This window comes from Lontra canadensis, unplaced genomic scaffold (assembly GCF_010015895.1).
Source record: "Lontra canadensis isolate GAN:19392208 unplaced genomic scaffold, GSC_riverotter_1.0 scaffold109, whole genome shotgun sequence".
NCBI classification, from domain to species: Eukaryota; Metazoa; Chordata; class Mammalia; order Carnivora; family Mustelidae; genus Lontra; species Lontra canadensis.
In genome coordinates, this window is record NW_022631103.1 from 2,465,792 (window position 1) to 2,489,909 (window position 24,118).

The following is a 24,118-nucleotide window of genomic DNA, read 5'->3' on the forward strand; positions in this document are numbered from 1 at the left end:
AAACCCTTCTTTCTCAGTCAAGAAAAGATAGGCCCTGAGAAGTCAAGTAAGTAGTTCAAGGACACACAGGTCTTCTGATTAACCTGATAGTATAAGGGCTTATTTAGCCAGAGCGATTCCATCCAGTTAAACAATGACTTTGTTGTTTATGCAGTAAAACTTACTGTCCCTGCCCCCCTTTCCCCCAAGGGACTTACTTAAAAACAAGTCCTGGAAACCAGTCCCAGGTAACAAAGCCCAAATACAAGGGTGGGTCAGGCCAGGTGGAGGTATCTAATCAGTGGGGGCGCATACTGTCTCCCTAGCTACCAAGGAGTATGGCCCCCGCCCTTTGGGTGCCTTTTGGGCACCAATTCTGACCAAGGTGATAGGCTAGTTCAAATATCTACTATAGGGTTAATTGTAATTCAATTGGTCATTTATATGTGACCTAGCATGACTGTGCAGCTTTCTGTGTTACAATCTGTGTGTTGTTACACCTGTGCGTGGCCAGGCCCAACCACATGGCCTTTGCCCTTCAAAGATAGTCTGTAAGGCAGAAAGAGGTTGCCTCTTTGCAAGAGACGGCCCTGGCCAGTCAATCTGATTCTCGATGCTTGGCATGAAATAAAGCTTTGCTTTGACCTTCACTTTGTATCAGTCTCGCTCCTTTAATCATGGACCCATTATTGGGGGACCTTTCAATAGGAGATCCCACGTGTTCCTATAGGATCTTAAGACTCCCCGATGCACAGCCTATCAGAGCTCCCTTTCTTTTACCTGCCTGCTGGTAACTCGATTCAGCACAAGCGACTCAGCCAAGATGAACACAGAGTTTCACCAAGCCTGTGCTCCATGTTTTAGGTTCTTTCTAAGTACAGACAGTTTGTCTCTCATTCCATCTGGAATAAAATAGCACCGAAAAGCGAGCTGTGTTCATGACATTGCCTGCGTCATTACACAGTAATGACTGACTAGGTAAAAGTTGATAATACATTAAGGTGACACGGTATCTGGATTGAGCTCCCCACCACAACTCCTGCCACAGTGAAAATGAAGTAAAAATACATAGATAAAGAAAAGACCCCTAATTTCACGGTACAGTAGATGTTAGGACAAGAAATGAACTTATACCTAGGAGGTCAATCTCATCTTATGGTCGGGGAATATTAATTTGCTGATATGCTTTATGCTGGAGAGTTTAAAGGAAAATTGGCATAAATGGTACTACAAAATTTCAGCCTCTCTTAAGAGGCCGAGCTAGAACAGTAAAAAGGAAACTGTTTGAGCCACCATATTTTATTACACAAAGGGCTGAATCAGAAAATTGAAACATTAATAAAATATTTTCTACATAGATTTTGCTGATGAAATAACTAGCTTCATGCTTTTATGAAGATCTGATACGTTACAATCACGTTTAAGGGCAGTGAGTCCCTTTTTGTAATTACTAATAGGGATGGTTTAATTACACCCATAAGTCCCAAGATATTGCTGCAACACACTAGCTGGGGACTGAAGTACCCACTCTCCACCAGATTCCTAGATTATCTGAAGTCTGACACGTAAATCCCATCAGCTTTGATTCAGATACTTGTAGGAAGGGGCTTAGGCAATATATCTTTTGCCTTATTCATAATGAAAAATAATCACAATAGATGCATCGATTTATTTAACCTCATTCACTCTCTGGGGTATAGTTACCTACTTCCCAGGGAGAAGAAATTAGCTTGTGAGCATACTGTCGGAACACAGAGTGAGACCAGACACAACCCAAACACCCCAATGCTTTCATCATCAGAAGACTTGGCCCTCCTTGGGGTAAGGGAATGGTCCCATTAAGCGATAAAAGCCTGCTATGCCAATGGATAGCAATTCACAAGATGAAAAAATCCACCCTCCCCCCTGACAATATGGCTTTCCTAAGAATGGAACTGGGGTAACCAAGAATGCTTCAAAGATATGGTGCAGTGACTATCCATTGTGAAGCATGTGCCTGCCTCACAAACACGTTTCCCAACCCAGTGGAAGACCATGTAGTTTACCAGGGAACTCACCTCAGCTCTATACAGACCTGGGCCCAGAGCTGACCGACTGACACGAACCCTACCTCCCCAACTGTGACCACAGGGACGGACTCGGGAATGAAAACAAGTTCACCAAGATCTAGGTCTAGGTCATTCTGTGGATCTGTGAGGGAAAAGTCCTCTCTACTTCTGCTAGGGCCCAGGCTAGTAAGATGTAAGCCTAGACTACTGGCGACCATCTTTGCCACTGTTTTGGGAGAACCCACTAACAAAGCCAACAACATGAAGAACGCAAGCCAAGGAATTCCCCTTTAGACCGAAGTCATAGTGAGCTACGTTCTTGTCACTGACAAACTGAACTGTCCTCACATCAGCAAAACTTAAAATTCAGCTTGTAAGTTAAGATGGTAGCTGGCATGTGACGTGTCCTCTACCAAACCTCCATCAAAATAAAAAGAATGTACACAAAGAAAGGGAAAATCCAATACTTAAGTACCTGTACCAGAGAATTAAAGGAAAAGGCCAAAAGATAAAGCTAGATGTTTCACTGACAGGTCTCTCTAAAACATAAACCCCAGCCTAGGTCTACTCTACTCCTTGAACCAGAACAGCATAAGCCTGTGCTATACAATATGGCAGCCATGAGCTCACAGGGCTATTCAAACTAAAATTAAATAATGTTAAAAATTCAAAAAAAATCAGTTTCTCAGTCACACTAGCTGCATTTCAAATGCTCAATAGCCATGCATGGCTAGTGGCTACTATATTGGACAGTGCAGATACAGAACATTCCCATCCATCATCGGCAAGAGTTCCAATGGAGGATGCTGGCAGGAATCCTGCCCATTTCCCATGTGAGATGCAGTCACTATATTAACCAGAAAATCAAGCTGCCACCAAAGATTGATGAAGGGAGATATCCATCAAATAATTATTTATAATAAAGAAGGATGAAAAACACCTTAAACATGCAAGAGAAAAGTTTAAGGATGATTCAGGTCTATAAAGAAATCTGTTAAAAAGGATACTTAGAGAGTGATTCTTAAAGAGATATGGGAACAAGGGGAGTCATCCTTTTTTTTTAAACAGAAAATAGGTCATTGACCACATGGATCCCACAAAGCAAAACGTTTGTAGCCAAAAGAATAGAAGACATAAGCATATTGCTCATTTTTTAATGCATTCTGTGCACCAACCAATGAGCTACGTGCTTCATGTACATTATCTAGTTTAATCAAGAAAATATCAGATAAAAGAGATAATATCCATATTTCTATTTCATAGGTGAGAAAAATAAGACTTATCAAGAATACATAAAAGAAGCCTTGATAGAAACGCATATTCATCTGACCTCAATCTCTAGCCTGTTTATCTCTGTAATTCAAAACATTAACAGAGACTGCTTCTGGATAGAAATATTATAAGTGACTTCTTTTTTTTCTTTCCTATTTCTTGTGTGTTTTCCAAATTCAATAAACAAGGGATTATTTCTGAAGAAAAAAAATTCTGGAAGAAAAATACATTAAACCTGCTTACAGCCACTACATGGTTAAAAGGAGGCTGTTGTACGAAATGGATCAGTGCTGAAAACGGGTTAATTATGAACACCAGGAGCTTTCATATTCTGCTGAAGCTTCTGTTCAAATCTAATTTCTCAAAGTATATTGCTAGACGCTAATGAAAACCCAAAGAGACACACGCATTCAGGAGATGGATAGCCAATGAATTTTCTGTTGTTTTTATAGTGAACAACTTTTTTATCCTAACATTTTTATGCCAGCTATGAAAAAGATAAATAAATATTTATGACATTCACTCAATTCCACGGTAACTACTAAGTTGCCTCTGTTCTCACTCTGGTTTGAAATGTGCTTATTTCAAAGGCTGGGAGTCAAGGCTCAACCCTAAACGAGAACGCCACGGAACGCTGTCATTTACAGACACTGCACCCACTCATCCGACTTACTACGGGGACTTGCCCGGGCAGCGGGACGTCACAGGCTTCAACAAGGCAGCTGTAGAGTCAGACACACATAAACCCAGGGCTGCCCAGCAAACAGTGAGCAACACACTGGGATTGCCACGGGTGCCAGTTTTACCAAAGGTTTAGCCTGTATCAGAAGCATTTAATCAAGAACAACAGAAGAGGTGATTGAGGAAACACACAGAAATAAACGAGGACCAATTCCTACCATCCAGCTGTCTTGCAGAAACTCTTCCTTACTAAAAATGGCCCGATTTGCCCCTTGGTATATTTACTGAACTTCCATTTGAGAGAGATCTATGTAGTCATAACATAATAATTATCAAGAATAGGCCAGAATCCACCAATGAGGCGGTTCATGAGTCAAAATCAGCCCACAGGCCGGTTATCTTTAGCCTACAAATGTTATTTTTCTGTTGTTGTTGTTGTGTAACTAATTTCGTGCCACATTTTTAAACTGATGGATTTCACATTTAAAAAACAGATTTCTTGGGATGCCTGGGTGGCTCCGTCAGTTAAGTCTCTGTCTTTGGCTCAAGTCATGACCCCAGGGTCCTGGGGTCGAGTCCTGTATGAGGCTCCCTGCTCAGTTCTTCTCCCTCTGCCTGCCACTCTCCCTGCTCCTGTGTTCGCACTCTCTCTCTCTCTCTCTCTCAATCTGGCAAATAAATAAATAAATAAGTCTTTTTAAAAATTTCTAACTTTTCTCAATAAAGCTGAAGACTTGGCTACTTTGGTCTGGAACTCTCTTATGGCAACCCTCGGCTGAAGCTGAATAGTAGCTAACCCAGGGCCCCCCAACGCCTCCCCTGGATTGTTTCATTCAGCAATGTCAACTACGCGGTCTTTGTAGGTACCTGAGCTTGCAGGTATTGTCACAGGAGGCCACTGAGAGACCATTAGAACACACTGTACCTGCCACATACCCATCCTCGTTTCACCTAAATAAATATAACCCCATTTCTCCTTAGACTGCCCGTTCACCCCGGGGAAGAGGAGAAGGGTGAGACCTGCCCAGAAGGGCACACAAAGAAAAGGCTGTTTCATCACCAGCCACAATCTCAAGGCTAACATGGCGACCAGGTACTACCTTCACGGCCTCACCTTCCCCGGCTCTGGCCAGCTCAGACCAGCTCATTCAGGGCTCACCATACATGGAGGTGCCCATCTCTACCTTTATCATGGTCCCCTGACCTAGAACGTGCCTCCTCCATGCATTTGCGGATTTGTGTCTTCCCTGGTAGACAACAGCTGCTGTCACATTCACCCCACAGAAGCCCTGAAACATATTTACAATAAGAACAATCCATCCCAGTTCACCTTCAAATTACTTAGCTGGGTGATGGCAAAATTCATCCCTCAGCTAATTCTACTTTTTTTGTTGTTGTATTTAGCCACTGTGTTGTCATCTGTGTATCTGGGCTTCACACACCAATCCTCGATCTTGAGAAGAAAGCCTATGTCTTTTATGGCCATTTCCACCAAGCCCACCATTGTGCCAATACCCTGCAAGGGCGCAGTGAACACTGGGTAAATGAGTGACAGGACAGAGCACAGAGTACTTCCCCGTAAACCATTACCCCTTGTAATGGACACAGAGGTAACTCTCCTCCTCACCATCACCCTCATCATTGCTATCACCCTTGCCACCAGCACACCATCTCCATTTGCTAAGAGAGCAGACACCCAGGGCACACAGCCTGAGGCAAGACAGCCAGGGTCCAATGCATGCCTCTGCGTCTGATGTCGCTACAGTGCCACCAAAGAGGTGGAAGGGACCAGCATCCCAAGGACTGAGATTACTCAATGGGCTGCCGCCTCCTTTTTCACACCCTCCCAATTTGGAAACAAAATGAAGACAACGGCTGGTTTAGATCACATCCAAGGGAGAGTTGCTATCCTATCAGCAACCTGCACTACACCTGGTAGAGAGCTAGTTGAATTACGGATGCATAATTCAATGCTGACATCTTTACCTACAGGACATATCTCATATCTTCTTCCTCTGAAGTTTTCTATAAGTTATGGATTAATAAACTTTCCCTAAGAATGCAGCCTTATTAATCTTGCAAAATACTCAGAAAAAGAAAATATTTTATTATGCCCATGTACTGTGAATTATGATAAGCGAAGTCCCATGTGTGCTGACAAGAAATAAAGTTGCTCTCTGAAGCAAATTGTATTTGTGATCTGGTTGTTTCCACTCCAGACAGATTTAGAGTAAACAAAATAACAACCTGTGCGTATCCAGATCTGTGAAGACAATAGGGTCTGTGAAGACAATAGGGGCCACAAAAAGTCACAGCCAACTGTGACCCAGTTTCTGAGGAGAGAAAGAGAAAATTAGCACATGGTGGCCTTTCTTCAAGCCCCTCTTCTTAAAGCCAGGAAAGCAAGCAAGCAAGCAAGCAAGCAAGCAAGCAAGCGAGCAGAGGCACAGAGAGAAGAGGTCTGTCATCAGTCAACTACTAAATTCTCTTCATGATACTGAAGCCTGCCCTTTCAAAGGGAATAGCTGTGTGGCTTCATGTAATCTACTTTACTTGTCTGGGGGTGGAGGGGTGAGGAAGAAAGGATGGTTGATGGGCACCAGGCACAGTTCTAATTGTGTTGCTGCTCTCCCTATGGATCTGATTGTGGCTGAACAATTAGAACAAAAGCATGAGTAAGAATTCATTTTCCAGTGGAGGCTCCAAGCGTTCAGGGACTTGCCCACGGCCATGGACCTAATTATTACTCAAACCCTGGTCTGACGGTCTGGAAAATGGGGATGGTGACACCCATCCTGTCTGTCTGATAAGATCAGAAGCTGAATAGTTTGTGCATGAGTGTGAGTACGTGCGTGTGGGTGTGCAAATGTGCGTGTCTATGCGAAATCCTACAAAAGGATAAGACGAACACAGCTGGAGGGCAGATTTACCTGTACGTTCACACACCAGCTGGCTTCCTTCATTCTGACACTTCAACGTCGGGAGTCACCCAAGCTTCAGACCTAAAGCAGCATGGACTGCAAAGGGAACCCAAGTAGTAGCAGCTCCACTGAGAAGCCCTTGGTGACCCCGCGACACATGGGCCAGCTCTCTAACCTCAACGAAGTCTCCCCCCATCTAAAGACTGAGTGGGCTGTTAGGCCAGGCAACCGAGGAACCGCACTCTGGCGTTCGGTGATCCCGGAACGGCTATACTGCTTACCAGGAGCACTGGCCTAGAGCTGCCTATGATCGGGCCACATTTCCACTCCTTCTCCCTCTGTCATGTTGAAATACAGGTTCACAATCCAAATGTCCTGGGTCTGATGTGTTTGGAATGCAGATTTTATTCTGCAGTTCAGAAAGGCAGCATGTTGCATGTCGCATGTCACACACTTAGCTTTTAGGTATCTGGACTACCCCTAGCTAGGCTCCTCCCTCTGTAATCAATTTCATCAATACCTCTCAAGCCATAGGTATGACTGTTCACACTCAGGGGGATCAACAGACATGATAAGTAGTCTCGTGTCCATTCAGATCAGATCAGGTCTTGCCATTCAATGAATTATAAAAAATACTGGGACTTTTCAGAGTCTTCTAGATTTGGGAACTGCAGAAAAGGGACTGTCACTGTTCTACTCACCAGGGCACTTGGCATGGACGTAGCTCCCCCTGGCAAGATGGGGTCCCTCTCTCAGTTCGGCAAGGGAGGTGGGATGGGACAGCATGGGAGGGCAGCTAAGAGGAGGGCAAGGCTTTACTTCACATTCCCAAGCTCTGCAATATTAGCGAACACTTCTGTAAGAGACTAGTCTTCCTGGCATCGGAACTAGTCCTTTGGCTTTTTCTCTCTGATCCACTCCAGGCCCCTTCCCCTGAGCTGCTGGGTGTGGCAGGAAGCTGAGCCCAAGTCCCATTCCCAGGCTCCTTGGCCAACTGACTTCCAGTTAGGGTCACTCAATGGGAATGCTGGGCAGGAGACAGGAAGGAAGTCGGGGGGGGGTGGAGAAACTAGGGTATCTATCTCCCTCTCTCTCTGCTTCATGGTGGCATCCTGGGCAGTGGCCCAGTCTCCTCAATGGATCCCACCCAGCCCTGAGTGGGACCTGCTCCCACCATGCAGCCCCAATTCCCGGGCTCTGGGAACAGTACCCCTTCCCTTTATGCCTGTAACCCCAGAAGGAACTTCCCACTGCTATTCCATCCCACTCTCAACTCTTCAGACACGTGTGTGATTCTATGAAAATTTTCCTTGTGGTTTTCTGTATTAAATTCCTTCTATTAAGCTACCTGGTATGTGTGCGCTCCTGACACAGCGCTCACTGACGCAGTGTCTACTGTTAACATTGTTATGTTCTGCTTGGATGTCCCAGTAGTGTGGCTGGGTTTTGAGGTGTGCTCAGGGACAGCACCCAGAGACGCTCTCCCCCTGCCCCCAAAACACAATGGCTGGCAGAGTTTCCATCTTTAAGTTGTAATTTTAAACCACCTACAGACAACCCATGAAGGGAACAATCATGTAAAATACCTACATTACCAGAGGACTGGGCAAGGAACTGATAAGGTCTACCTCTTGACTCTTCCCCCCAATGCTCCCTCCTCCACAGAAATAACATGTGAGAGAGGGAATAAAGCACATTCCAGCAACTGTGCAAAATCACACTGCAAACCTTTAAGTTGGGAGCCCTTCTGTGGTTGTTGATTTCATGCAATTTCTTTGATTTGATGAAAGGGGAAGGACAAAACAAAACAAAAAACAAAACCAAAAAAAAAAAAAAAAAAAAAGGAAGCAAGGTAAAGGAGGGAAGGAGAGAGGACAGGGCAGGAAATGCACAGTTTGGGCATAAAAGGAGCCAAGGACTGGTCCCAAAAGGAAACATTTAAAATTACAACAGAAAGCCCTTATTTTGTTTCCAAGGTTCAAAATAGTTCACTAAAGGGACAGGACAATCTTCTCTCTACTGCAAAGTAACTGTGGTAGGCATCATAAACCAGAAGGAGCAAGAATCCAGGGTGAACCTCCCTGAAAAGCTAAGCCTCTGAGGCATGGAAGACAAGTCAACACGGCCCTTCAGAAACTCTCAATCTTTAGAGGAATCGAGAGAAACAGACATGGAGCCGAATGACATAGGACATAATGAAGTATGGTGTTTAATAGAGTCTGAGGCTCCAGAAGCCTGAGAACGATACACATGCCTGGGAAAGGCAGGCACAGGGAGGCATCAAACTTGGCTGAGCCTATGCTGAATGACTCATGTTTTTTTGTTTTTTGTTTTTAAAAAAGGACAATGTCAGTCCATTCTCCCAACCCCCTTCCTCCCAGCCACATTAACTTATGGCTACTGGAATCAAGACTTCTCTCTCCACTGAAACATTTAGAGCAGTCAAATGTATACAGAATGAAATCTGACCCACTCCTATGAACCCATGGAGAGCAAAGAGAAAATATGGAGTGATATCAGGGTAACCAAGTGATCAGCTTCTCTGTCCCGTAATTTTGCCTTAAAATGACATCCTTTTTTACATCATCCTAAATTAGTATGACATGTATTATCTTCACCCCAGAAAATACAATGAAACATAATGACAGAATGTGAGAAAAAGGAGAAAGGTACCCCAATAAGCAAGGAGAGAGGAAAAATTTGAAATTTTATCCACACCAATATCCTAGGCGTAACTTCCGGAGAGAAAGGAGTATCTCCTCTAGGTTCTAAAATATAAATAATATTTGAATGGGAAAAATATGACTGGGAGTGGGTTTGTGAAAGAGTTAACAACATAAAGAATTCCGGATGGGCGCCTAGGTGGCTCAGTGGGTTAAGCCTCTGCCTTCAGCTCAGATCATGGTCTCGGGGTCCTGGGATCGAACCCCACATCGGGCTCTCTGCTCAGCAGGAAGCCTGCTTCCGCCCCCCTCCACCCCCGCCTGCCTCTCTGCCTACTTGTGATCTCTCTCTCTGTCAAATAAATGAATAAAATCTTAAAAAGAAAAAGAAAAAAGAATTCCGGAGAAAGACAGAGAAACAGCAACAGAGAGAGAAGGATAGCAATCGGCAAATAATCATCATCCCTTGGGCCATAGGTAGACGTCTGTCCTCCTGCCCCCATTTTTGCAGATATGTTATAATGTCTATGCATAATGGTGATTCCTTAAATAAAAAAAATGCTTCAGTCTTTCACATGATCAACACAATATACCTGAGGATGGTAAGTCAAGGTTGGGAGGTGGGAAGAATACCGACGTGGGTATAGGAGACCTGGATCTCTATTCCCGCTCAGCTTGATGACCTGAAATGCCTTTTCATTTTCCTAGACCAGTGGCTGCTGGAGGTAGCAGCAACATTCACTGACCTGAGATGTGCCTGCAAAGTCAAACCACACCGTAGCTACTGGCCAAAATTTGGCCCTCAGGCGGCCGGATGACTATGGCTGGCCTGAAATTCCAGACCAGTTTATCAGGAGCCAGAATGGCCCCAGGTCATGTTACTCAGACGAAACAGAGTGTCTAACCAGTGAAGTTCTTTGCTTCACCGTACACTCCACAACTAGAGACATCTTTCAAAGACCCTGCCACTGCAGCAAGGTGACTGACTGTTACGGGGTTTGATTAAGTCCTTGGAGCTCCATTCCTCACTTCTGCATTCCCACTGGGCCACTGGGACAAAGAACATCCCCTGCTCTGTCCATCTGTGAAGGAGGGTGGAGGCTGTTCTGGACATCAAATGAGAGCATGCTAAGGTACCTAGTAATTTTTTTTTTTGGTGGGGGGGGGGGGACTCTTAAGCGGGTTCCATACCCAGCACTGAGCCTGATGCAGGACTCGATCTCACAACCCTGAGATCATTACCTGAACTGAAATCAAGAGTCCTAAACTTAACCAACTGAGCTAGGCACCTGACACTTTGTAAGCAGTCAGTAAGCACCATTTTTTCTCCTCCCTTCCTAATCCCCCACCGTCCAGAGCAAGAAATACAGGTGGGATATGATGAAAACTAATACATAATTAGAAAATATAGTTTTTAGAGATAGCATTTATAATAGCAACTACAGAAACATAAAGCACCCAGAAATAAATCTAGTAAGAGTGCATAACTTTACAAAGAAAATTACAATCTGTATTGAAAGACATTAGGAACAAAAAAAATGGAGAGAGGTAGCATGTTTATGGCTGGAAGGACTCAGTATCATAATGATATCATCTCCCTGAATTAGACTACAAATTCAATGTAACTCCAATCAAATCTCAAGAGTATTTTTGTGTAACTTTGAAAGTATAAAATGAATATGAAGATAAAAAGCCAAAAAAAAAAAAAGGCACAAAGACATTTCTGAAGAAGGACATTATGGGGATCTGTTCCACTAAATACCAAGAATTAATATAAAGTTATAATAATAAAGAAATGTGGTCTGGACCAAGAGTAGACAAAACATACACCTAGAAACTGACCCTAAGTGCCTCGGTGACTCTATTCTATACAGAAGAAAATTAGGAATAAAATAAATTGCTACCTCACACCATACACTCTCTCTCTCTCTCCACGTGGATTACAGAACTTAATGTGAAGGGCAAAACAATAAAACTTTTAGAAGATAATAAAGGAGAATATCTTTAGGACATCAGGATTTTAAAAAAAGACTTTCTTAAACAAGACATAAAAAGTACTAACCATAAAAGAAAAGATTGATAAATTCAACCACATTAAAATTACTAAGTTAGATAGCAGAAGGTTGGCAAGACTCCAACTTCTATGTAGCCTATAAATCTATTCAGTTTCCCAAAGGAATAAATTACAGTAACCTTTTTGCATTCACTATGTTCTAACAATACATACCAGAGCTCAGATTCAGCATATGGTTGGCCCATCTTTGACTTCATCCACAATTGGATTACAGGCACTTCTGGTTTAATTTTAATGTCTGAATGGTTGTGTTCTATATTTAGAACTTTTGTGAGCATGCATGTAATACTGCTCAGAATGTGTCCTCCAATTCAAGACAAGCACCGCCATGTGCCGTCATCCCAGCCCATGGGCATCTGTAGGCAATCATGTGGGCATGGCAGTTTACGGCATTTCTTCCTGACCCTCCATGTGCTGTCTGCATTGTTGATGGATTGTTGATGGTCACTCGAACCCAAAGCTGCTCCTCATTCTAGCTCTTGGAATTTTACTCCTGCTCTCAAAATTACTAAGAGAAATCCATACTGGTAAAATCAGAGGAAGAAAATCATGGGGGTGGACTGTCAGCCATGATCAACATCCAGCCCCATGGGAAAAGCTAATCTACCATCTCCCATACAACCACGATTTCGTACTAAAAAAAAGGCTCCCCCCACTGAGACTACAGGTCTCCCACTTTATTCATCCTTTCATTCTTTCTACCATGTATCCCTCAGCAATATTCCAACATTCACTGCATGCTGACATGTAAACAGGAGTAATTCAGGAATACAGGCTAAGATAACATAAAAGGAAAATGTCTCCCAAATATGACATAAGTTTCAGATGGAGCTTTTTCAAGATGTCCCTTACATATATCAAGAGAGACGCTTGTGTTGGCATGACTGTACCTAAGGTCACACCCTGCTACTGACAGTAAGTTATTTCTTGGGGCCCTAAGTATAAAACTTCAAAGTACTTGGTGTCTGGGTACTGAGTAATTAATTATATTGTAATTTACAAATATCCTTTTTGATTGAAAGCACTTGGAGTTATTTTTCCTGTAATGGAAGTAGATAGCTGTTTTGTTGAATCACCTATTTTAACAGAGCAGATTTGGGCAAGTAGTTATCATTAATGATTCCAAAAGATATAAGAAAACATCAAAAGGACTTATAGTCAGTAGTTGTTACTATTCACTTACAGATCCAGATTACAAAACAAAACAAAACAAAAATGAAACAAAAAATGTTTTCAAGATCTCTGATCACAAAGAATTTCAATACTGTTAATGAAAAATAATTACTTTTCCCCAATCCTCATTACCATGTGAACTTAATATACCTCATGAGACTACACACATTTAAATTTAATTCAGCAGAAATTTATTGAGCATCTACTACATTCTGAATACTTTTAAAAGGAGAAGCCATAGTTCCTTCTTCTGAAGAGCTTATTCCAGAAACAGAACAACAATTTCTTTATCTCTGTAGTGACAAGCTAGAAACTGAATGAGAATTCAAAGGAATTCTTTTGTCTTCTAAAAAGAATATTCAAAAGAACTATATGGAATCATAAACACCAAATTTAGGATGGTGGTTACCTCTGGTAGAAGGGAAGGAGATATGATCAGGGAAAGGAGGCTTCAACTGTATTTACATGGCTTTATTTCTTAAGCTGAGTGTTCTCAGCTTTTTTGTGCTTTTTTTTCTTTAATCATACTTTTACTCTATTTTTATACTTTTTTGTATGTCTCACATACACTACACTACATTTCAAATCACACATATTACTTCTATGATAAAATTAACTCCTTTTGGGGCACCTGGGTGGCTCAGTGGGTTAAAGCCTCTGCCTTCAGCTCAGGTCATGATCTCAGGGTCCTGGGATCGAGCCCCACGTGGGGCTCCCTGCTTGGCGGGGAGCCTGCTTCCAAGCCCCCCCCCCCACCTGCCTCTCTGCCTACTTGTGCCTACTTGTGATCTCTGTCAAATAAATAAATAAAATCTTTAAAAAAAAAATCAACTCCTTTTTGTAAAAATCGTAAGTGATTACCTACAAACACATTCCCCACTCTATCTCATAAGACATTTTTTAAAAAGGGCTCCTTGAAATCAGGGGGCCTCTGGCAAGTAAGTTTAGAAGATCTTAATGATTTCAATGAGCTTCCCTGCTTGCTTGCTTGCTTTTACTTCTTACTGAAGTTTTAATATGTCAGTAAATACCATGTCTTAGCAAGAGTGAGTTAAGTTTTTCAATGCTCTTCAAACTTTTGGGGGCACAAAATTTTTTCCTTCTGTATGTTCTTTCTTTTAAAATACTCATAACTATCTTGGGGAACCCTAGTGTTCCTTGGAACATAATCTGGAAAATACTCTACAAAATAATCCATTTCAGTCACATATTGTACATTACAGCCACACCCAACTTTGCCTGTCTCCAAATCAATGACGAACCTTCATGCCTGCCTATCTTTGCCCACATGGTTCTCCCGGTCTGGACGCCTTCAAGACCTGAGAAAGTCTTGGTCAACCTTCAGCTTCCAGCTGAAATGCAATCTCTTCTTTGAAGCTTTCCCCTCCTTTTCCTTTCTTTAGATGTAATAAATTACACTTCTGGAAGCTTCTAGTGCCATGCAGATATTTTCTGTACCGTATCTCACACTGTGGCAGTAATTTATGCATGAGGCAGAGTGCCTAGATGCAGAGACTGCACCCTCGCTCATGGTACTGTTCATAATGCCAGGCACAAAGCCAGAGCCAGACACAAACTAGGTGCTCAGGCAAGTACGCGTTAAATGGGCATGGAAGTAATGTCTATGTGCCTTCCCTGAGTTAGCTTGCTCCATCTCCCAGATAGTCTCAAAGACATATTTGTAACTTTTCAGTCTTTACTAGCAAAAGTGACACTAACAAGAAGAGATACAAACCAATCCAAAGACTGAAAGAGAGACAAACTCTGAGACAAAAACAAGAAGAGGAAAAGAGGGGAAAGAAGACTAATTGACAGATCACAGTTGTCCAGTCAAGAATCAGAGACACTGGCCAACAGCGAGAGTCAGAAATTAAATCTTGGAGCCAATATACCAAGTTGACTATTTTGCAAGGCTCACTGTAGGTAGTCGACAGGGACTGGGGTTCACCCTGAACGGTCTCATCTGTCTGTGACTGCCCTCCTCTCATTTTTATCCCCTAAACAACCCATCTTGGCCATCACAAAACTTGTATCATTTTGGCTGAGTTGTTCTATTCAGCAAAAATTTTATTTCTGTTTTCCTTTCTCTTTATGAGAATCCCCCACTGGTATTGTAGATTGGTTATATGTTGGGTTCAAATAAAAATAAAAATAATAATAATAATAATAATAATAAAAGCAAGCTGGCAATTTCTCTCAAATAGTATATGCTGCATATTTCATGAAATAAAAGCCGGAGGAGTTTTATGATTCCTGAACCAAAACCTCCCCATATCTGAGAACTAAGTGGAAGAAAAACACAAAGAGCATCTCACAGAAAAAGAAACCCAATCATTTGTTCATTTGCTCTCCAACCTAAGGGAGGTGTTCAAGTCATCAACTGGTGTGTGTGTGTGTGTGTGTGTGTGTGTGTGTGTGTAACATGGGTTCATATCCTGACATGCATTTCATAGATTGAGTTTAGTGCCAGGTTTCATGGGATATAAGTGTACTTACAAGAAGAGGGGTTTTCTTTTCCTATTGGACACATTTTCAGTAGAGAACATCTGACTGGCTCCTGCTCCTAGTCTAGCAACACTCCCTTTGCTTCAAGGTTTGTTTATACTTCAGGCTACTTCTCTATCCTGGTACAGGAGGCAATCTGACCCAGAGGAAAAAGCAGTGGACAAGGAGCCCAAGAATTCTGGGTTCCAATGGTGTCTCTCAGCCATTATGTTTATATGTTTCCTTCAATCTGACTTGTTTTCCAATCTGTAAATGGGGAGAATTGACTATCCTAGTACTAGAATCCAATCAATCAAATAGTCATTTTATTTTCCTCAAAACAGTTTCTGAAAAGAGCAATTCCATAGAGAGTTTAGCATTATGTGTACTTCCCAATTCCTTTCACAAAGAAGGTAAATGTTCAAGGAAATATTTCCAATAAACTAAAAAAACAAAAACAAAAGCCAACAACAACAACAAAACTTTTCTCTGAAATCCTGAACTATATCTCTTTCTCCCTATCTCCTGTTTAGGAAAAAAATAAAAACAAAAACAGATACTGTTAGGATACTTAGGCCTTGGGATATCAATGACAGAGATCTTTGTATTATGAAAGGGAAGAATCTGGCTTTCATTTGAAGGGTAACACATAGCTAAGTAACATTACATACTCACTGCTGTTCCAACACTTGGTGTTAATTCCTATAATCGTCTCCACAGTCATAGGTGGTGGGTACTGTTGTTTTATTATCAAGGACACTAAAGCATGGAGAAGTCAGAGAGGTTGGTCAAGTCCACACCGCTGGCAGGGCTGGAGGAACTAGGGTCTGAACTCAGGCACTCTAGCACCCAAGTCCAGACTTCTAACTACCTGTTATGCCACCTTTTAATTTTAAGAATCTCCACTTATCAGAGTTGGTAACAGACAACAGCAGTAATGCAATTTCTGAATACCAACTTAAAGAATACTTTGACAGCACAGACAGATGTGAACATACTGACCAGTAGCTATCATGAAGTCCCAGGAGTTCAAAATGTCTACCATCAGCCCAATGCCCTGTTGATAACACAATACTCATTTTGTTTTAGAATCTGAACCTTGGGAAAAACCTCTAACTTGCTCCTGCCGGAAGTCTATTCCATTATTCCCCGTTAAGTTTTACAGCCGCCACGAGAGATAGCTGGGATCACCCCTCCACACAGAGGCAGCAGTGTGCTGCCACACAGGCCCAGGAACCAGAAAGCCTGGATTTAAATCCCAGTTCTAGGGGCACGGGTGGCTCAGTTGGTTACCTGTCAACCCTTGATTTTGGCTCAGGTCATGATCTCCAGATTGTAAAGATGAGACCCACATGGGGCTCCATGCTGATTATGGGGCCTTTTTAAGATTGTCTCCTCCTCCCTTGCCCTGTGCCCCTCCCTGCTCATGCGCACTCTCTCTACATAAATAAATAAACCCTAGTTCTATACCTTATTGGTTTTGTGACCTTGGACCAGTTACCATCTCTGTGGTCCCCAGTTTCTTTATCAATCAAAGGGGAATGAAAATACAACTATCAACCTATAGTTACTCAAAGATTATTCATGGTTATTTAAAGATTAAATAAACTAATGCATGCAAAGTGCTTAAAAGGGTACCTGACTCTTAGTAAGTGCTCCAAAAAAGGTAAACTATTCTTTTTTTTATTAACAGAAGAGGTGATTTACCAAACATCACAAAGTCTGGATTCCATCCTGACCTTCCAATGCCAAATATCCTCTCTCCTTAGCAGGACTCCATCCTATGACCAAAAGTTACCATTCCCCTGAAATCCTGTTATCTGTCAAAGGGCCCAATGAGATAGTTTTCCCTATCAAATTTCTTGAAGAACATACAATGTAGATAATACCGTCCTTGTTTTGCAAATAATGAAACAGAGGTTCTGAGAGATCAGGACATTTATCCTCAATTACTTAACTCACCCAGTGCACATTCTCCTTCACAGTAAGCCCTAAATAACGATGAAAGTTCCTGACAACAGCCTTCAATGTGGGCGATTTTTTAAAGTGCCATCTAAAAGATATAGACTGTGATTTTCTTGCTTTGTTAGCTTTATTAGTTTGAGAGAGGGATTAAATTCCTGCAAAAACCAAAATGTTTGACTTGAGTGAATTATCAAAATGAAATGCTGCTTCAATTAGATTCTTCATCTGCCTGGAGGGTGGCTCCAGGCATCCTTATATCCACCAAATGCAATTTTTAGGAAGGGTCCTATCAGGTACCAAGCCAAACCCCCATCCCTTTAAGGGAAATGACTTTGGAGGGCAGAGGGGAGTGAAGCCGCAGATTCCTCTCTGGCCTGGGGAAGAGAACAAGAACAATAAGTGATGGCATCTCTTCCCTGCAGCCTCCTACAATGGTGTGTCTTGCAAATGAAACATACTGTGAAACAGCTTGTGAGATGAGCTTCATCAACAATAAGTAATTTTTATTCAGATTTTATTGTTGAATACAATGAACATGATTAAATGTTTCAGATATGCCTATTCAGACCTTAAGCAAACCACCAAGAAAAAAAAAAACAACCTAGTAAAAATCATCCTCTAAATCTGCTTTAGGAAGAGATTTAATTGCCAACTTGATGCTTAGAACTGAATTCCCACTTGATAGCGGCACTGCTCCCAAGTAGACAGTAGCAACACGTTTGCACTTCCCACCTCGGCCTCTGCTCTCATCCCTGCCGATTCCCTCAGCGTCGCCAAATAGTTACAATGTCAGTCTTTCAAATCACTGCATTTTGAACTTCCTAAACCTTTATGAGGGCCTCTGTGTATAGAAAAGAACAATAGCACTTCAAAAGCTATGTCTGCGAGTTCTTCAATACTCCATTTGAATGCTGGGGTTTCAATCAAGGACATCAGCAGACAATTCCTGATTGCTTAGAAGTTGACTTTTACACAGCTCTGATTAGGTTGCCCTTCTCAATAGGAAATCAAGAAAATCTTTGATCCCTTTCAGATTCCAGAATTGTCACCAAGCCCTGCCAGGATAGGAAGTGAGAGAGGTGGGGGAGGGGGTTGCTGTTAAGTGTCCGTACTCCAGCCCAGCTCTCCTCCCCCTCTCCCCCCACCCTCCTGCACATCTATCTTCTTGCCTGTTCAATTCAGGATTCCATCCAGAATCACTCATCGTTGAGATAATAAAAACAATGAGCGCTAATTCAGGGGGTGGGAATGGTTTATAATTTTATGGATTTCCTGAAGACCTATAATTGGCACATAAATGTACAAACGCGAACCGGATAATTAGGGGGTTCTGAACGTAAGCCACCTTTAATTTATATGATTACTTGAAAACATGTTAAGTGTTATGAAGTGTCAGCGGAACCCCCACAAGGCCTTTATTCAAAACACCATCAACACTGTGAAAGTGCGTGGAACCGGCCAGCAGGAGGGGAGCAGGAGGGCGGGAGACGCGATAGCGGATCCTCGCTCCGGTCCCGGTAACTCGCTGGAGCGGCTTAGTAGCATCCGCCTCGGAGGACTTCGCTCGCCCGCTCGCCCGACCGCCCAGCGCCGGGACAGCAAAAGACGCACTCGCTTCCGCAAGCTTTCCACTCGCGGCTCTTCCTAAAGGATCTAAGTCCAGGCGTGCCGGGTCTCCAAACGCACCCGCCAGGCACCGACCCACGCGGGGACGCAACCACGCTCGCCGACAGTCGCGGGAGCGCACGGATGCCTGCGCCTGGGTTGCTCTCCGCTCCGCCCGCCCGCGGCCGAGCCTCCGGCTTCAGCCAGCGCTCGTTCGCCGAGCGCCCCCGGCCTCCCCACCCCCATCCCATTCCTTCGACTCTCCCAGCCCAGGCGGAAGTGCCCAGGCAGACCCCCAACAATGAGGACTTGTGTGATGCAGTTGGGGGTGGCGGGTAGTTTAGAGTGAAACATACACAATCTGGCGGGTTCGGGAGCAAGCAACGCAGGAGCCAAGTGGCATCAGCCTCTCCAAGCAGATTTCCCTTGTGCCGACTAGCTCTTCCCCCACCCCCGTCCGGTCACCAGCACCACCAAGGCGGGGGGGCGGGGGGGGGGAAGAGCCGCCTTTAAAAGTGCAGAGAAAAGACGCGCCCTCCCACCAGGGGTCACAATAATACTCCGCGGGACGGAATCTGCCGAGGAAGGAGAGTCCCCGCAGCGGCAACCACCCCCGTTTTGAAATTTACTTTGTACACTCATCCCATGGCTCCCTTAGGACCAGCGACACGATCTCCCCCATCTCTGTCTCCCTGCGTCCAGATTCTCTCGGCGGTTGAGCCCTCCGGTTAGGGCTTTTTAAGGAGCCGAACCACGGGGATTTTAAAGTTTCCCCAGTAGGAGAAAAAAGGAAAAAAGAAAAAGAAAACAAGCAAAAACAGAAACAAAAGCCCTGAGCTCTGGTTCCCAGGCATCCAGTCTGTAGCCGAAACCAAGGGGGCGGGCCGGGGAGGAGAGCCATCAGGGCTGCGGGGAGCCTGGGGAATGGGACAGAGCGGGGAGCAGCACAGAACGGAGTCGACGGAGGACGCGGGAACGGCTTGGGTCCGGGGAGACGCGGGGTCCAGCTCTGAGGGTGTTTGCGAAAAGGCAGGGGTTATAGGAGAAACCCGCTTGTTCGACAGTTGCGGGCAGAGCCGTAGCTCTACAAATGAGTGGGGAAGAGGGTCCGGCCGCGGGAAGCCGCTAGAGAGTCCGGGAGATGGGCTCCGGAGCAATGGGGAGATTTTGGAGTGGAAGGGAGGGCTCAGAGGTGGATATAGAACCGGGTTCGCGGCAGGAAGGAGAGAACAGGGGGTCTCGGAGAGAGACGAGTGTTTGGGGTGAGGACGTCTGGAAAAAGGACGCGCGGGTCAGAAGTAAGGAGACTGGGGGTGGTGAGGGAGAGCCAGGAAGAAGGAGGAGAGGTCGCTCCTTTTCCCCTGCAGTCGCCATCCCCGCAACACCCCAGCCAAACTCCCACGACGGGCGCCCCAGGAGCCCTCCTCCGCGCCCGGGGCCCCAGCGGCGGCGTCTGGCGCCCAGCTCCCCCCTGCCCCCGGCACCTGCTGGCGCTGAACTCGGAGCTGCGCTCGCCCCTGCCGCGCCTCACCTCCGCTCGCGGACAGCATCCTCCTCCGCTGTCGCTGCCGCGCAGGAAGCGGCTCCCCATGCCCGGCGGGCGACGGCACTCAGGCGCGCTCTCCAGCCCGGGGAAGCCCCGGCGAGCGCCGCGCAGGGTCCATCCTCCCCGGGAGCCACGGGCCCGCGTCAGCGCCGGGGGAGGAGACCGCCGCGCGCGCAGCCCCGCCTCCTCCCGCGGCCCCCGCCCCGTCCGCCCCCGCGGCCGCCTGGCGCCCGGCGACGTAGCTCACCTGACGGCTCCCCTCGCTGCCTCCCCGCTGCCCGGCCGCCCGCCCGCGGCGCGCCCTCGCCCCGGGCCTCGCCGCTCCGGCTCCGGCACCCGCCCCGGCTCCCGCCCGGACGCTTTCCGCGCCGCCTAAGCGCGCTCCGAGAGCTTAGCCGAGTCGCGGCGGCAGCGGGGTGGAGGAGACAGAGGGAGCGAACGAGCGAGCGGGGGCGCCGCGATTCGCGGTCGCGCCTCTGGAGCCCCCGCGCTCACTCCGCATCCCGGTGCGCACGGAGGCGAGCGGAGCCGCGGGCGTGGGGTCCCCTCCCCAGCCGCATCGCGCCGAGCGGGGGAGGGAGGGAAAGGGTGAAAGCGCCCAGTCTCGGCTTTCACAAAGTAGCCAGTGTTTTTCGCCACCGTCCCCACCAGCAGCGCCCTCCCGACCTGCTTCATTTTCCCCTAGGGTCTACTCTTTTATCCAAGCCTCCAAACTTCCCGCGCACTCCCAAGGGTAGAGTGCCCGCGGGTGAAAGCCAGAGGCGGGTTCGGCGAGGGCCGGCTGCCCCCTCGCCCCTTCGCGGGAGGGGGCGCTAGCTCCCAGCGGCCAAGCCTGGTTAGGCAGCCACGCGTCTCCACTGAGGCTCCCCTGGAGAAGGCTTGCATCGCTCACGTTGCCCTCAGTCCTAGGAAGGGACCCAAGCCCCTGACGGTATGCGAGCTGGTCTGCTCTCCCCACGCGCGTTCTTAGAATGCTCAGGAGAAGACAATCTGCAGATTCAGGTCGAACACGCGGCCTGCACGGGAGAAGGCCCCAGCCAGTAAACAATTGCTCCCCTCCTTCTGGTCCTAGTTTACAAAGAGCTACCAAGTGGCCGAAAAGACTGTGTTGGTCTGAAAGTCTTGTACCCGAGATCGGGTTCAACTCCAGTAAATGTCTGGTGTGGTATAACCTGTCTCCAGACGCCGGAATGCCAGGTGTGGGAGAGAGAAAAAATCTGATTAAGGGCTGCCCATTGGGAACAGGGCCGAGAAAGGGAAGAAAAGACAGGCAACAGTTCCTCAAAAAGTTGATTTTTTATTCTTTTGAGGGGCCACACTCCTGTCCTCCAGCTGTGTAATAATAAAGCTAATGTGGCAGATTTGGTTTTTGGTTTTTTTTTCCCCCCTCATAGCTTCTGTCACTCACCCATGAAAATTTAATGAAGCATTTAGGGTTATTACTCCCAGAGTCAATGGGCTAAAAATATTTAGCCTAATGCACTCCTTGTGGAGCCAATACGTCCATAGCTGGTACATACAAAGTCATCGAGAGACCCTCCCTTTGTGCACAAAAAATTCACGACCCATTAAACTTATTCCGTAATAACAGCTTCTGTACAAATGGAAGCCCGAGCAAAGGGAGGCTGTCATGCTCCTCCTGAAAAGATAGCAATTTACATGGAGACAAAAAAATTGGTGAGGTCATTGGCAGGATGCAATCTTGGGAGAACAGTTGATCAGAGGAAACTCCCAGCAAGGTGGGAGGGAGGTGTCACCCTTGGTACTACTGTTTCTAGCCACTTCTGGATGTGACCAGCACATCTAAAGGCGAGGACTTGGGAAAGGCTCAAGTCTCTCCAACTTTTCTAAAGTTCTAGAAAGTGGGAAGAGCTGCCACCAAATGCTTATGATTCATTTAGTAGGAAATTCAGGCTCACCAGGCAACTCTATTAAGATTTAATAAAACACTTCGGTATCCTCATCTATAAAGACAGACCCCAAGGGTCTGAACTCCATAGAGAGAAAACAGGACAAACCAGAGAAGACATTGTTGAAATAGGAAGAGAGAGTGTATAAGACTGTTAGGCACTATAGGTATCTGGGACAAATGTCAAACCTAAGGTAATCGAACACAGGTCTAACTTGTCATTGACTACCCAAAATCACTGAAGTTCCTCAATGCTTTAAGGACAGTCACAGGATATCAAAACCACTCACCTGCATTTTAAGACCCTGCATATAACATTGACTGCCTCCCCCCTCCACCTCCTTCTGTTTTCCAGGGGGGTTATGATTACAGACTTTGAAGGAATGCAGGACGCTGAGTTGGCCAAGTAATAGAAATGGAAGAGGTTCATGTAAAACTCTCTATTCAATGTTGCATAAGGTCAACTACAGAAACTGGGCAAATTCCCATTACATCCAACAGGGGCAATAAGCCACAGCTGTTCCCAAGTCCAGGCTGGAAGAAATTGTAACATGTAGACAGTAAGTGCACACGAGCGGCTCACCAACGACTTGGTGAAGACACTAAGACTCTTCTGAGTTAAACCCCAAACCAAGTCTTAAAGCACTATTTTGAGTTATTGTAGTAAAAATATCAAGAAAGGACATACCTAAAAGGGTGTTGTTTTTCTTTTCTTCTCTTTACATAACAATGTCCTTTCTACTAAGTGTAGCATAAAGAAAAAAAATCAATAAACATTTCTTTACCATCTACTCCGAGAAACCGCAAAGTAATAAGAACAGCAAAGATGTATGCATTGTGTATTATGTTCCAGGCACTGTGCTGGGTGCTTTCCATACATAAACTCATTTAATCTTCATGGCAGCTCAGTGAGAGAAATATCGCTTTTAAGATGTACTGGATAGACTGCCCACTTTGAAATCTGATGGGCCTGAATCACCTTCAACAAGCTATTCACCTTTCTGCACTCCAACATTCTCTACTCTACTCTGGTGTTACCTGCTTCATGAGACACCTGCTTCATGAGATCACAGCAGGTCTTAAGAGAGATAATGCAGTAGACATAGCTAGCACCAAAGGAATCACGTAGTAAACATTGGTTCTCCTCCTAGAATAATGCCAAAATAGTTCATTTTAAATCAACAAGCATCTATGGCATTCCTTTTATATATCGGGCTCTGTGCTATGCAATGAGAATGATGATAAATCAGAAACAGACTCTGCCTTTTAGGAGCTGTGAGTCAACTGAATAAAAAAGCAAGGGCATGGGCAGGTGGATGGGCACAGAGGAGTTTTACTGAACTTGACATAATTCATCCCGATGCACCTGATTCTCGAGCTACACAGAGGAGCAGCCTGTATGAGTTACTGTTTGAAACTGACCCAGGATTAAAAGTAAAACCAAATGTCAGAAATCATAAATTCAATTAGCAGAAATTACTCCTCCTATGAAAGGAATGGAAAGTAGCTCATTTTGTGTAGTATATATTATTTAAAACTAAGTTTATTCCTATAATTTTTTCCAATAAATAAATAAATTCGGGCCATAGCTCTGGGGGTTTCAAACACAAATTATTACATAGCCGCTGTTTATTAAATAGTTTCTAGTGCTTGCATATGCCAGGAATACACTAATATTCTATATACCTAAAGCTCTCAAATTAATAAAATTTTGACTAATGTTCAGTAGGAACATTTCCACCCAGCTTACTAGAGACATCATGTGTTCAAAGTATACTAGTATATAGAATGCACAAAA

At 44.9% G+C, this 24,118-nt stretch overlaps 1 protein-coding gene across 5 annotated transcripts in view; it reads right to left on the minus strand.

Moving 5' to 3' along the window:
• The window catches only part of DAB1 (DAB adaptor protein 1), a 784,414-nt gene that overhangs the window by 371,309 nt on the left and 388,987 nt on the right, over positions 1-24,118 (minus strand). The window contains exon 1 of one of the 5 annotated variants that reach the window (XM_032839735.1): positions 20,397-20,528. The exons of the other annotated variants lie outside the window; for them this stretch is intronic. The gene's annotated coding sequence lies outside the window, so the exon portion shown is untranslated. Of the gene's footprint in view, positions 1-20,396; positions 20,529-24,118 lie in introns of those variants that run through there. 5 annotated transcript variants of the gene reach the window in all.